This window comes from Melospiza melodia, chromosome 27 (assembly GCF_035770615.1).
Source record: "Melospiza melodia melodia isolate bMelMel2 chromosome 27, bMelMel2.pri, whole genome shotgun sequence".
NCBI lineage: Eukaryota > Metazoa > Chordata > Aves > Passeriformes > Passerellidae > Melospiza > Melospiza melodia.
This window is the reverse complement of record NC_086220.1, coordinates 5,531,848-5,544,656: the sequence shown is the minus strand read 5'-3', so window position 1 is coordinate 5,544,656 and position 12,809 is coordinate 5,531,848.

Here is a 12,809-nt window from a genome sequence, read left to right as displayed (position 1 = left end):
TAGTTAGTTTTATCTAGCTGAGACAGAGAAGTTCCCTGGACTGAGACACTGAAGTTCCCTGTTTTTTCTTGTTCTTGGACCTGTTTAAAGCTGCTCTGGACTGAGCACCCAGAAGAGCACCAGCAGCTCTCACCTGTAGCCCACCAGGCTGGGCCTGGGCTGTGGCCTTCCAGAGACTGATAAGAGACTGAGTGAACCAAGCTACAGCCCATGGAGGGACTTCTGAGTTTGTCATCTCTTTTAGAGCCACAAGAGGTTTTATTGCTCAATATTGTTCATTTTTTTTGTGCTGGTGAATGCTTTACCTGTTAAATAAACACTTTTTTCCACTTTTCTCCAAGGAAATCTTTCTCCAGAACCAGCTGGGGGAGGGGTTGCTTGAATTTGCTTTCAAGAGGAATCCCTTTGGAGTTTTCTCTCCCAGAATTGCCCTAAACCAGGACAAACACACTGGAGAGGCTGCATGTGGCTCAGTGGGGGTATCTGTGATGTGTGCCCTGCTGGCAGTGCCAGCCCTGCAGGGGCTGCCAGGGCTGGGGGCTCCAGGGCTGGGGGATGTCAGGGCTGGGGGATGCCATGCTCAATGGGCATGGCAGGGCCCTGGCTGTGCTGACTGACGTGTCAGACAGACGAGTTGTGTGAGAGCTGGCACCAAGCTGCGTGCCAGCCCCATCCCTGCATCCTGCTCCTCCTGCCCTGCAACTCCTGGGCACGCTGGCACAGGGGCAGGGAGGGGAGCTGAGTGTTCCTTCAGCTCCTCGTGTGAGCTCCAGGGTCTCCAAGGAGCCCAGCAGACCCAAGCTGAGACCAGGGCTGTGGTGGTGTTCACAGGGGTACCAGGATGAGGGAAGAGATGAGAATCTTGACTCCATGTTTCAGAAGGCTGATATATTATATTGTATTATATTATATTATATTATATTATATTATATTATATTATATTATATTATATTATATTATATTATATTATATTATATTATATTATATTATATTATATTATATTATATTATATTATATTTATTATATATAATTATATTATATTATATTATATTATATTATATTATATTATATTATATTATATTATATTATATTATATTATATTATATTATATTATATTATATTATGTTATATTATATTATGTTATGTTATGTTATGGTATATTACGTTATAGTATATCATTGTCATATCATATATCATATATCATATATTACTATACCAAAACAATAGAAGAAAGGATTTCATCAGAAGGCTAGCAAGGAAAGGAATGGAATGAATAATAAAATCTTGTGGCTGACCAGAGTCCCAACACAACTGGACTGTGATTGGTCATCAAGTAGAAACAATTCGCATGGACCAATCAAAGATGCACCTGTTGCATTCCGCAGCAGCAGATAATTATTGGTTTTTCTTTTCCTCTGAGGCTTCTCAGGAGAAGAAAAAAATCCTGTCAAAAGGATTTTTCATAAAATATATCTGTGACACAGGGTCAAGACAGAATTCACAGAATCACAGAATCACTGGGGTTGGAAGAGACCTCCAAGTTCATCGAGTCCAACCCAACCTCAACTCAGCCCTGGCACCCAGTGCCACATCCAGGCTTTGTTAAACACCCCCAGGGATGGGGACTCCACCAGCTCCCCAGGCAGAACATTCCAGAACTTTATCACCCTTTCTGCATAAAACTTTTCCCTGATATCCAGCCTGTATTTCCCTGAGACCAGGGCCGAGTTGGCCACTGGACTCTGTGCCTTGGATCCATCAAACAGCCAGGCTGAGCAAACCTGGGCTCCAGGGCAGCCTGATTTAAACCACAGCAACTTTTCAGAGTCTGACCTCCTGTCCCAGTGAGGCCAGAGATGCCCACAGGCCTCTGCCACTTTTGGGTAGGATGAGGAGATGAGGAAACTCAGCATCCCTGCAGATCTGTGCGTTTCCCCATGGCTGCAGGGCAGGGTCCTGCTCTGCCCCCTCCTGCTGTGCCCTCATGGCAGAAAACCTCCCAGACACAGCCAGAAGGGGCAGATAAAGGCAGGAGAGGGATGGGGCTGTGAGAATCAGTCCCACAGAGCTGTGTGGTGGGCTGGCTGGTGGCTCCAGCTGATATCCTGCTGATTTGGGGCAGCCAAGCCCATCCAGGACAAACTGAGCACTGCTGGGAGCAGGGGGAGACCTTTAGGATCATCGAGTCCAACCCAGCCCCAACACCTCAACTCAACCCTGACTGCTCAGCCCAGTGTTAGCTCAGGTGGAGTCCCAGCCCCAGCCCACCAGGAGAAGGGGTTTGAGGAGATGTGCTCTCCCTGCAGGCTCTTCTCTCCCAGCTCAGGGGCAGTGCTGGTGCTGCTGGCCCCACTGAGGGTGCCTGTGGGTGCAGGATGTCACTGTGCCTCCCCAGGCTGGGCACTGGGACACTCCCCAGGGTGAGCCCTTCTCCCAGGGAAGGATGAGCCCAAGTTCAGCAGCTCCTCAATGAGCTGCATCTGCTGCCTCTCATGGCTGACACTCTTCCCCATCCACTCACACCAGAAATTTACGTAAATATGCTCATATTTCTCTCCATCTCTGGTACAGTTACAGTCGTGTTTGCAGGGCTCCAGTCCTCCAAGGGGGTTAAGGAGGGCAGTGCAGGCAGCCCCTGCGCCCTGGGCAGCAGAGCTGGGGTTGGGCAGATGCCTACAAAGCAGCCAGACCCCATGGATGCCCGTCCAGGAGTCTGTCCTTCCACCCACCCTCTGCAGCATCCCCTAGTGCAATGATACAGCCCCACTGGGACCTGTGCTCTGCAAGGGATGATGCACAACCTTTCTATTAAAAAAAAAACCACAAAAAACCAAACAAAAACAAAAAACAAAAATACCAAAAACCAAAAAAAAACAAAACCAAAAAACCCCCAAACCACCACATGGTAAGATCCTTCCTTCCAAGCATGTTCACAATCCTTGACTAATCTCTTTCTCCATTCATATTTTTTATCTCTCCATCTCTCCATCTTGCTCCCTCCTTCCCCCCTCCCTCCAGTGCCTCACCCCAGCTCTCTCCCAGAGCCTCCCCCACGCGGTTCAGCTGTAGGGAGCCATCTGTTTGTCTGTCTCTGCAGCCATCTGGGTGTCTGCCTGCAGTGTTTGCTGTGTCTCCAAAGCATATACAGCCTGCATGTATAGGTCTAGCGAGTCCCTCTCTCTGAGCTGCATTCTGTGGGCTTCATTAACATGCAAATTAGCGAGCTCTGACTGGCTCACTTAGCTGCTGCTTCTCTTAGACAGCCATGCAACAATGCAAATACTAATGAGGCTCTGGAAATGGCACTTTGCTCCGGAGCTAAGCAAGCCTGCCCTCGGAGCAGGCACTGGCAGTTCCAGGCGTGCCAGCCATGAGCACACCTGCTGGAGGACTCGGGACAGACGGGATGGGTGATGGATGGGTGATGGATGGGTGATTAGGGGCGCCCATGCGGAAAAACAGGCGAGAATTCCCGCCCTGATGGAGATGCCAGCACTCCCTGCCTCGGGATCCTTGGCTCCAAGATCCCTTTGTCCTCGTTGCCAGTGCTCTGGAGCCCGGGCAGCCCCGGGATCCCCCAGCATGGCAGCTGGCCTGGATCCATACTGGGCTGGCCTGTGTCCCCAGACCAACCTGCTGTGCTCGATATTCAGCCTCTGCTGGGCTTGACAGCCCCGAGGGACCTGGGCACACACACAGGGCTGCTGCCCCCAGCCCCCAGAGCCACCTCCCTGCATGGAGGGGATGGAGGAGCTCGGGGACAGACCCTGCAAGGGGACTGGGGACAGGACAGACCCTCCATGGGGACTGGGGACAGACCCTGCATGGGGCTTGGGGGACAGACACTGCATGGGGCTCAGGGACAGGACAGACCCTGCATGGGGACAGGACAGACACTGCATGGGGATTGGGGACAGACCCTGCATGGGGCTGGGGGGACAGGACAGACCCTGCATGGGGCTGGGGACAGACCCTGCATGGGGCTCAGGGACAGGACAGACCCTGCATGGGGACAGGACAGACCCTCCATGGGGATCAGGGACAGGATAGATCCTCCATGGGGACAGGACAGACCCTCCAGAGGGCTCAGGGACAGACCCTCTGTGGGGCTTGGGGACAGACCCTCCATGCACCTTGGGACAGACCCTGCATGGAGCTCAGGGACAGGACAGACCCTCCATGTGGCCTGGGGACAGGACAGACCCTCCATGGGGACAGGACAGACCCTCCATGGGGCTCAAGGACAGGACAGACCCTCCATGGGTACAGGACAGACCCTCCTTGGGGACAGGACAGACCCTCTATGGGGCTCAGGGACAGGACAGACCCTCTATGGGGCTCAGGGAAAGGACAGACCCTCCATGGGGACAGGACAGACCCTCCTTGGGGACAGGACAGACCCTCTATGGGGCTCAGGGACAGGACAGACCCTCCATGGGGCTCAAGGACAGGACAGACCCTCCATGGGGACAGGACAGACCCTCCTTGGGGACAGGACAGACCCTCTATGGGGCTCAGGGACAGGACAGACCCTCCATGGAGACAGGACAGTCCCTCCATGGGGCTCAGAGACAGGACAGACCCTCTATGGGGATCAGGGACAGGACAGACCCTCCATGGGGACAGGATAGACCCTCCATGGGGCTCAAGGACAGGACAGACCCTGCATGGGGCTCAGGAGCTGCTCCTCCCTCCTGACCCTGGCTGAAAGCCGTGCCAGCCCCTGGGCTCTCCTGCTCTGCTCCCTGCAGGCACAGAACAGGAGCCTGGGTCGCCATGGAGGAAGTTCTCTGTTACTCTTCAGCTCCATCACCTCCTCTAATGATAATTCAACCATACACCTCCTTGTAAAACATCGGCGATGATCAAACGCCGTGCAGCGAGATGAAGGCGCCTCATCTTAGCAGCCCGGCTTCCCTATTCCTTTTTATCCTGGAGATAAAATAAAGAACCATTTGCTCTGGCTGCTGCTGCTGTCTCCTGCCTCTCCTCACCCACGCTGCTCCCATCCCCTGGGAGGGGCAGGGAGAGCCCTGGATGCTGCTGCACCCCAGCCATGTGCATTCCCCTGATGCTGGCATGGAGGAGCACAGGCAGCTGCTGTGGGCACAGTGAGCCCTGGGGGGGCACAGAATGAGAATTTCCTCAGCTGGAAAAACCCCAAGGATCATCCAGTGCAGTCCCAAACCCTGCTCAGAGGCCCCAACAGCCCCACCCTGGCCATCCCTGCAGCGCTGCCCAAATTTCTCCCCCATCCTTCATCTCCCCCATCCCTCACTCTCACACAATCATGGAATGTGCTGAGCTGGAAGGGACCCACAGGGATGATCAATCCCAAAGCCAAACCCTGCCCAGAGCCCCCAGCAAGCCCAGCCTGGGCATCCCTGGAGCTCTGGCAGCCTCGGGGCCGTGCCCATTGCCTGGGCAGCCTGGGCAGTGCCAGCACCCTCTGGGGGAAGAACCTTGCCCTGATCTCTGGCCCAAATCTCCCCAACACAGTTTCAGGGATGTCTCAGGATGCCTTAGGATTTTAGTTTTTATATTTTTCATATATTTGTAACTCTGCAGTTCTTTAGTGTATAACTCCAAACTCCATATACAGTGGAGTGGCTCCTTACAAGCTGCTATTTTCCCATTTTGGGCCAACACAACAATTCCTCTCCAGGCCTGGCAATCAAAGACACCTCACTGGCTCAGGCCCTGAGAAATGTAAATGAGAAAAGTGTGTTGGGGAGGAGAAAACTTGGGGTAAATGACTTCATTACCTGAAGCTGTAATTGGACAGTGAAACCCCAATATGTAAATGGATCAAACTTTTAAAAGTGTGAAAACCCCTGAATCCATTTTGGGTGCAGCCCCTGGGGGGCTTTGTCTGCTCTAAATATACCTGAAGGCTCTTCAATAAATAGTACTGCTTTTTATTGCCTGAATTTTGCCTGGCCTCTGTTTTTAGGTAGTCCTGAAAAGGCATCACCTGCCTCTCCTGTGACAAGGTGACATTGTTGTGTAGGTGCCCATGGCTGCTCCTCAGTGGCAATGCCAAAGCAGCCACCACACACATCCTGCCTCTCCTAAGCCCAGCACTGCTCTCCAGGCCAAAAGAGACTCCCCAGGGCATTGGAATGAGGGACAAAAATCAGGCTGGGGTGAGGGATGTGGTGGATTCAGGAATTTACAGAATTCACAGAATTCCCAGAATCACTGGGTTGGAAGAGACGTCCAAGATCATCGAGTCCAACCCAGCCCCAACCCCTCAACTCAACCCTGGCCCCCAGTGCCACATCCAGGCTTTGTTAAACACCCCAGGGATGGGGACTCCACCACCTCCCTGGGCAGAACATTCCAGAACTTTATCACCCTTTCTGAGAAAAACTTTTTTCCTGATATCCAACCTGTATTTCCTTTGGTATTGGTATTTTTACCAATATTGCTGAACGGGACATGCCTGAGCTTGTCTGGCCCTTGGTGCTGAACCAAACAGCAGCACTGTGGTGTTTCACCCCACACACACTTTGGGCTGGCTGGGTGTGTGGTGTTTCACCCCACAGACACTTTGGGCTGGCTGGGTGTGTGGTGTTTTCACCCCACAGACACTTTGGGCTGGCTGGTGTGTGGTGTTTCACCCCACAGACACTTTGGGCTGGCTGGGTGTGTGGTGTTTCACCCCACAGACACTTTGGGCTGGCTGGGTGTGTGGTGTTTCACCCCACAGACACTTTGGGCTGGCTGGGTGTGTGGTGTTTCATCCCACAGACACTTTGGCCTGGCTGGGTGCTGCAGCTGGGCCCGTGGGGACAAGTCCAGGCCTGCAGGAGCTCTGGTGGGGCTGGGATGGAGATTCCCCCCATAACAGGGGCTGCTCCTCAGGTTTCCCTCTGGCAGAGAAGCTTTGAGGTGATGGTGAAGGAAAGGAGTCGGTTCTGATGGAGGGTTTGGATGCAGAGCTTTATTCTGGCCCTCAGGGCCTCTGAATGCAGCACCAGCTCCAGCAGAACTCCCTGAGCCCGTGGTTGCTGCTCCTTTGAACCCGGGGAGAGGGGCAGGGAAGGGGCAGGGAGCCACCAAGCAGGGACAGGAGGGGAGGGACAAAGGGACAAAGGACACCTGGATGGCCCAGTGCCCCCAAGGGTAGAGGGCATCCTTGGCATCTGCCAATCACTTCTGGAATGCCAGGACTGACAGACAGTGCTGGGAGGGGAAAGGAGGGGTGACTGACACACCTGGGAGGGAATCTTCAGGGTTCTGAGGTAAACCCTGAAATCACACCGCAACAGGGCTGGGGTTGGTACCACCCGCACTCCCCACGGAGCCGCAGCGCTGGAGATGGAGAGGGAGAGCAGAGCAGAGCAGAGCAGAGAGCAGAGCAGAGCCCCCGGCTGCTGCCACTTCACGGCACCGCTCCGTGATCCAGCGTTGCCTTGACAACTGCGAAGGGTCTTTTACTGCCTGTCGGCTGCTGAGACCGAGACAGGGATGGAGAGGGGGGAGCGTTAACTCTGCACTCCTCCAAGTGCTTTGCACCCTCTGAGAGGCGTCCGGCTATGGAAACAGGACAGTGCCTGTGGCAGGGAGGAGTGATGCATCTGACTCCATTGATATCAGAAAGCTAATTAATTACTTTATTAGAGTATATTATTCTATATTATATTACACTTATTCTATACTATATTGCACTATAGTATAATATATAATATAGTGTATTAATATATAATCTAATTATATATAATTATATAAGACATAATTATATGTTATATGTTATGTGTTACATGTTAATGTTATCTGTTAATATTATGTAATATAATATATAATATATAATATATAATATATAATATATAATATATAATATAATATAATATAATATAATATAATATAATATAATATAATATATAATATAATATAATATAGATATAATATAATATAATATAATTATAATATAATATAATACAATACAATATATATTATAATATATAATATATAATATATAATATATAATATATAATATATAATATATAATATATATATATATATAATATAATATAATATAATATAATATAATATAATATAATATAATATAATATAATATAATATAATATAATATATAATTATATAATATATAATATATAATATATAATATATATAATATATAATATATAATATATAATATATAATATATAATATATAATATAGTGTAATAATAGATAATATATATTATTATAGTGTAATATATTAGACTATATTACACATCTAAACTGAATCTGCCAAGCACCCAACTCTGCACACACTGCACAGAATCTCTTGACTGTCACCCAACAGTCCCAACACACGCACACACCTGGCCCTGACAGGCCAAGGAACAAAAATACCATCACTGTGGGGTAAAAAATCTCCATATTGCATTCTGCTTTTGCACAAACACAGAAAATAAGAATTGTTTTTCCTTTCTCTGAGGTTCAGAGAATGTGAAATCCAGAAATATCCTTGGGAAGAATTGTGCCTTGCTTTTCTCTGTGAGGAGAAATGTGGCTACATCCGGTGTGTGAGGGCACTGGGACATCCCCATCCTGGGCTGGCCTGGACAGGGAGCCCAGGGGCTGCAGGTGAGCCAGCACTGCTGGAGCAAGCTCAGCAAGGAATGGGCTACCAGTGCTCTCCCTCCCTTGCCTTGCTGTGACCTTGGCATCAATCAGGAGTTTGGGCACCTCTTGGCATGGTGTGGCCTTGGATGAGCACCTGAGATCAGCTGGGCTCGTCAGCTTGGTCAGTCTGCTGGGCGATCAGGGTTTTGTGTCACCCCTAATCACACCCCAGGGCTGGAAGGGTCCTGTCTCATCTCTCTGCAGGCAGCACAGCCCCTTCCCCATCCCCAGCATGGGGCTGGCTCCACACCCAGGAGCACTGAGGAAGCAAAATTTGGTCCTGCTGGGTCAACAAAATGCACATTTATGGGGGTTATCCCTTATTTATGGGCAGTGTGATTGATACCTGTGGTCCTCAGTACTGCAGGCATGGATGGCACTGCCCATGCCACCCTTCCTGGCCAGATCCTCAGGATGTCCTAAAGAAATGCAGACTGGCTGCCTGGAATTGCTGCTGAGCTCACAGCCACTGTGTGAGGAGCCTGGCAAGCCCTGCATCCAGGCCAGAAACACTTAGATTGTATTATGATGAACTAATTATAATTAAGAAATAGTTGGCTTCTGATTTTGGTGGTGTGAATTATAACATCTATATTATCTCTTATATCTCATCTATATTATCTCACCCTCCACATGAGACTAAAAATGTGTCTGAGCCCTCAGACATGGAGGGGATGGGACAGGGAGCCACAGGGCCTGCAGAAGGATCAGAGGGATGGCACTGCCATGCCACCCTTCAAGGCCACATCCTCAGGATGTCCTAAAGAAACAAAGACTGGCTGCCTGGAATTGCTGCTGAGCTCACAACCACTGTGTGAGGATCCTGGCAAGCCAGCCCAGAAACACCTAGAGTGTATTATAATTAAGAAATATTTGGCTTCTTATTGTGGTGGTGTGAATTATAACATCTATATTGTCTCACCCTCCACATGAGACTGAAAACGTGTCTGAGCCCTCAGACATGGAGGGGATGGGACAGGGAGCCACAGGACCTGCAGAAGGACCAGAGGGGGATGGAGATGGGATCTCCTTGCCTGGTTTCAGCTGGAAGGACGTGTCCACAGCAGAGGGTCAGCAGCAATAAACAGCTGCTGCTAGAACAGACTGCTCTGACCTACTTTGGGCTCAAGGACACCCAGAGCCACCCCCTGCTGCTGTCTAGACAAGCAGGGCCCGTGTGAGCGGAGCCCAGCCTGCCCCAGGCTGTGCAGGAGGGCCTGGGCCCAGAGAGGGGCTGTGGACAGACAGACAGACAGACAGAGCCGCAGGGACAGCGGCCAGACAGTCCCTGAGAGCAGCCAGGGCTGGGGACAGGCTGGGGACAGGCTGGGGACAGGCAGGGCTGTGGCAATGTCACCACTGAGGTTTGCTGGAGGGGCTGGGGGCAGCGTGCCCCTGGTGGTGAGCACGTTCATGGTGTTGACAATGTTCACGTTCCAGCTGGTGGCCTGAGTGCCCCCGGGCTCTGAGCAGCTCGCCGGGGTCTGGGTGAGCTGTGTGACACCAGAGCATCCCCCTCTGGAGCTGCCTCTGCCTCCACAGCCCCTCCCTGATGCACGGGGGCACCAGCACTGCACCACCAGCCTGGTGGCATCCGGTCACACCTGGCATCAGGTCACACGAGGAGACCCAGGAGTGGAGGTGTGCTCATCCTGGAGCAGGGCACACTGAGGGCAGAGCTCGGGGATCTGCAGCTCCTCCCGAGGGGCAGCTCCCATCCCTGCTCTGGGACAGGGACAGCAGCCAGGGCACGGCTGGGGCTGGGCCAGGGCAGCTCAGGCTGAGATCAGGGCAAGGCTCTTCCCCCAGAGGGTGCTGGCACTGCCCAGGCTGCCCAGGCAATGGGCACGGCCCGAGGCTGCCAGAGCTCCAGGGATGCCCAGGCTGGGCTTGCTGGGGGCTCTGGGCAGGGTTTGGCTTTGGGATTGATCATCCCTGTGTGGTCCCTTCCAGCTCAGCACATTCCATGATTGTGTGAGAGTGAGGGATGGGGGAGAAATTTGGGCAGCGCTGCAGGGATGGCCAGGGTGGGGTTGTTGGGGGCTCTGGGCAGGGCCAAGGGCTGCACTGGATGATCCTGTGGGGTCCCTTCCAGCCCGGGATGTTCTGTGGCTCTGTGGTTCCACATTGTGAGCTCATTCACACCCCGTGGGGTTTTCTGACATGGACAGGAATCCCCTGGCACCCCAGCCTGGCTGCAAGGCCCAGAGTGACCAGGGACTGCAGGTCTGTATCCAGCCACAGCCAACACTCCTGAGCCCCTAACAGCTTTAGGGGGGCTGTTTTAGCTCCGGGCAGTTGGGACAGACCCACTTATGTCCAGGATCTTCCCCTGGAGAAAGCTCTTGCGAGCAAACAGCTTTTCCAGGAGGATTCCTGTCTCTAAATAGCACAGGGACAAGTAGAGCTGTTTCTGAAAAGCATCACCCTGAGCAAAGAGGAGCTTTTGCTCTTTAGGGTCACTGCACTGGTGAGATGCACCAAGCTGGGCCTGAGCACAGCATTGCTGAGGATCCAGGAGCCCTGGGATGCTCCATGCCTGCAGGCAGATCCACGTGGCCACAGCTGATCCTTGAGCTTCCCCAGCCAGCTTGCATCCTCCAGGCCACATCTGGAAGGTGCTGAAATCCAGCTGCAGGCTGGAGAAGGCACAGAACAGATCCCCCCTTGCCCACACAGCCCTGGGTGCAGTAGGGCTCTCTGCAGGTGCTGAGCACAGGGGTTAAAGCTGGTCCTGGTGGCTCCCTGGATGCTGGCAGCTCTCCAGCTGTTTGCCCACCTGTGGCAGCTGCTGCTCTCTCCAGAAGCTGCTGCTATTGCTTTTAAATTGATGATGCAATTGGACCTTATTTAAAGCAACAGCTCTTTCCCTTCCAATTTTGCTCGGTGATGAATATTGGCTCACTTCTTTCCCTCTCTTTCTTTACCTCTTCACCTGGACTCTGAAATGCCCAGGGATGATGTGAATGACTTTCTACCCATTGTCAGGCACTTCCAGTATCCCATAAATAATCTCCCACTTGTTTGGTCTAAATGTAATTAAGATCCTCGCTCCACGCTTGGCGACACTGACCGGCCGCAGCGCCGGTGATTTATGGGGCTGCATTGTTTGGGGCTTTAATTGCAGGCTGCAGCCTGGCCCTCCCTGACAGCCTCTCCCAGGAATGATATGTTTATGCTGCAGAGGAGTTCGGGGTGATAACTGTATAAAGCAGTTTGATAACGAGGACCACACTCCTCGCACACAGACCTGTTGAAGGTGTTGCTGTAGGAGGCGTTTTTCTGAGAGCAGGGCAGGGAGTTCCCCAGAGAGAATCAGCTCCTTCCCGTGCACAGAATATTTGCAGGCTGCCTGCGACTGTACTGATTGTCAGGGAAAATTATGTGAGAGCTGCGTTTTCCTTCAAATAATTGAACTGTGTGGATCCTGTGGGTATTTGGTGTGGGCTGTGTGCTGGGCACAGGGTGATCAGTCACGTTAAATCACATGGCTGTGCTGCTGGGCCTGATTGGAGAGTGCTCTGGTGCTTACGTGCATATTCATGAAGGGGAATTAGGAATTCAGCCCTCCTGGGCAGGGGCTGAGTGCAACACTGAGTGCAAGTCTGGTGTCTCTGCTGTGCCAGGGAGCCGGCATGGGACGAACGTTCAGGTGCTGGGCACACCTGAGGGGACTCCCCAATGCCTGCACACTCCCTGTCCAGCATCCAGCTGCTGCTGCTGGCTCTGAGCCCATTTCTCCATCCATCCATCCTTGCATCTCTCCATCCATCCATCCATCCTTGCATCTCTCCATCCATCCATCCATCCATCCATCCAACCTTGCATCCATCCATCCATTCCTCATCTATCCCTCCATCCATCCATCCATCCATCCATCCATCCATCCATCCCATCCATCCATCCATCCATCATCCATCCATCCATCCATCCATCCATCCATCCATCCATCCACCCATCATCCATCCATCCATCATCCATCCATCCATCCATCCATCCATCCATCCATCCATCCATCCATCCATCATCCATCCATCCATCATCCATCCATCCATCCATCCATCCATCCATCCATCCATCCATCCATCCACCCATCATCCATCCATCCATCCATCCATCCATCCTCCATCCATCCATTATCCATCCATCATCATCCATCATCCATCCATCCAT